The sequence below is a fragment of the Pinus tabuliformis genome, chromosome 1_1 (assembly GCF_031772625.1).
Source record: "Pinus tabuliformis cultivar Carrire ecotype Pingquan chromosome 1_1, CPIR1, whole genome shotgun sequence".
NCBI classification, from domain to species: domain Eukaryota; kingdom Viridiplantae; phylum Streptophyta; class Pinopsida; order Pinales; family Pinaceae; genus Pinus; species Pinus tabuliformis.
The window spans coordinates 648,591,430-648,594,142 of NC_142297.1; the positions used below are offsets into that span (position 1 = coordinate 648,591,430).

A 2,713-nucleotide genomic window follows, 5' to 3' on the forward strand; every position below is an offset into this window, starting at 1 on the left:
AAACATAACTAACAAAAGCATGGTTAGTGTGGTAGCCATTATTTTGGACCATGAGACTAGAACAGCTATGTGGCAGCCACTATTTTGAACCAAAGACTTGAGGAAAGTGATGATAGTTTGAGATGTCTTTACGAAAAACCAATGGAAGCTCACCCGTAACCCCGACCCACAGAAAATACTTTCTTCAACAACAACGGGTTCGTTTTCGAAATCAAAAGTGGAAAAGAGGGGTTTGCTTGAATACCCTAGCTTTGGCGATCTTGTTTTCAAAATGGGTTTGGCAGTTCTTTGGTTTCCATGATTACATGAACACAAATTATTGTACGGTGAAAAGTTTATTCCAGTGAGAATTTGTAATGTGAAAAGTTTATTCCATTGAGAACCAACTGCCCCTTAATCAACAATGCACATCATTATATTTATTTATTTTTATAAATAAATGCACATCATTATATTGATTTATTTTTATAAATGTGGCCAAACGTTTTATTAATATTCAAGATATGTTTTTGGTTTGAAAATGATTTCACAACTATTGTTCTTTTAATCGGATTAACATGGTAGTGACTCAAATGGAAAACATGGTATGTGTGAGTGAATTATTTTTGTCAAATTTGTTGCAACAATATTAACATTCATTATTTTCATGTGAAAGTAATTATGAATATATATTTTTTCACTTCATAATATTATTTTTTGTTGTTTTTATATATATTTCCCATCTATTTTATCACTATTTCCATTTTAAACAAAAAAAACTCAGAACATTTAAACAATCTGGAAAATTTGCAGAAAAATTTGATCAGCAAGTCTCAAAACAAAATGTAACAATGAGACTTGAGCCGAATGGTACAACAAAGAATGGAAAATTTGAACAATTATGAATACAATTTGAAATTAGATGAGACTTGTACAAATAAATTTATTTTAAAAATCATATGATGGACAGTTTAAAAAACATCATAGAAAAATTCCTTGACAAATAAAGTCACCCATCAAATTTAACCCGTTTCCATCCCTGCGTTAACTCCAAACATTCAGGGCATAACAAAATTCTCTATGAAACCACCATTGTTAAATCACCGCAAAAAGAAAGCTCTGGTATTTTGTCAACCCATATTTCATCTCACAACCAGTACTTACATTATCAATATCCAAAGAGAACAATGTCGTACCAATGTCAATAACAGCAACCCTAAAACCCCTGAAATTTCCAGCTCTCTGGCAACAGCTGCCGAAAAAAGCCATGCAAATATGGCTTCCTGTGATTATATTTCTCGCTTGCAAGCATGTACCAACAACAAACACCTCGTAGAAGGTAAACTAGTCCATGCCCACATCATTCACAGTGGACTTGAATGCCAAGATATCTTTTCAGCGAACACGCTTATGAACATGTATGTGAAATGTGGGCATATGGAGTACGCACGCAAAGTTTTTGAGAAAATGCCTGAACGAAATGTAGTCTCATGGACTGCCATGATTGCAGCTTATGCCAGGCATCGAAGAGCCGAGGAGGCCTTGGAAGTGTTTCGGCGAATGCAGCTAGCAGGCGTACAGGTAAATCAGTTTACGCTATCTAGTATTCTCCCCGTTTGTGGCCACTTGGGAGCTCAGCAATCTGGGAAGGAAATCCACGGAGAAATAGTTAGAGGTGGATTTCAATCCAATGATTTTGTGGGCACTGCCCTCGCTGACATGTATGGGAAATGCGGGTTAACTGAGGATGCGCGCAAAGTGTTTGACGAAATAGCTCAACGACCTTTCGCATTGTGGAATGCCATGATTGCAGGATATGTGCAGAATGGGATTTTTGATAAGGCTGAGGAGCTCTTTCAAGCAATGCCTGAGCAGAGTATCAAATCTTGCACTGCAATGATTGCGGGATATGCGCAGAAGGGCTCGTTTGATGACGCTTTGAAGCTTTTTTAGGAAATCCCTGAGCGGGATACCATTTCGTGGACTGCAATGGTTGTAGGATATGCGCAGAATGGACACCTTGACAAAGCCCTGGAGTTCTTTCGGAAAATGCCAGAACGCAATGTTGTCTCGTGGACTGCAATGATTGCAGGATATGTACAGAATGGGCAGTTTGAAGAGAGCCTGAAGCTATTTCAGGAAATGATAGTAAGCGGTATGAAGCCAAGCTCAGACACCTTCAATAGCGTTCTCCCAGCATGTGCGAGCATGATCGCTCTGGAACATGGTAAGGAGATTCATGAGGACATAATGAGAATTGGAAGTCTGTTTGATGTCTTTGTGGGCAATGCACTTGTCGACATGTATGTCAAATGTGGAAGCGTTGGAGATGCCCACAAAGTGTTTGAAAAAATGCCGGCGAGAAATGTGGTCTCTTGGACTGCAATGATAGCGGATATGCTACTCATGGTTGTGGGAAGGAGGCTTTCTAGATGTTTGAGCAAATGCTCCATTATGCAATTAATCCAAACCGCACTCGTCTTGCACTAGAAAATCAACAAGGTCAAGGTTAGGAATATGTCATTCTAGTAACTAGGGTGGCTTCCAACGATGTCTTGATTCTTGTCATTACTTAACCAAGTTCTCAATTCTATGTAATGAGGTATCGCTTTCAATGATGTCTGGTTTCTTGTCATTACTTAACTAAGTTCTCAATTCTATGTAATGTATTTATGGAGGTATTCATAGAGGACTATCGCGCTTTTAGGCGCTTTACAACCCAATTTATGTGAGA

At 38.4% G+C, this 2,713-nt stretch overlaps 1 pseudogene; it reads left to right on the forward strand.

The window, feature by feature from the left end:
- Positions 1–1,254: 1,254 nt before the first annotated feature.
- Positions 1,255–1,932, forward strand: LOC149215049 (pentatricopeptide repeat-containing protein At3g24000, mitochondrial pseudogene; annotated as a pseudogene).
- Positions 1,933–2,713: the final 781 nt, after the last annotated feature.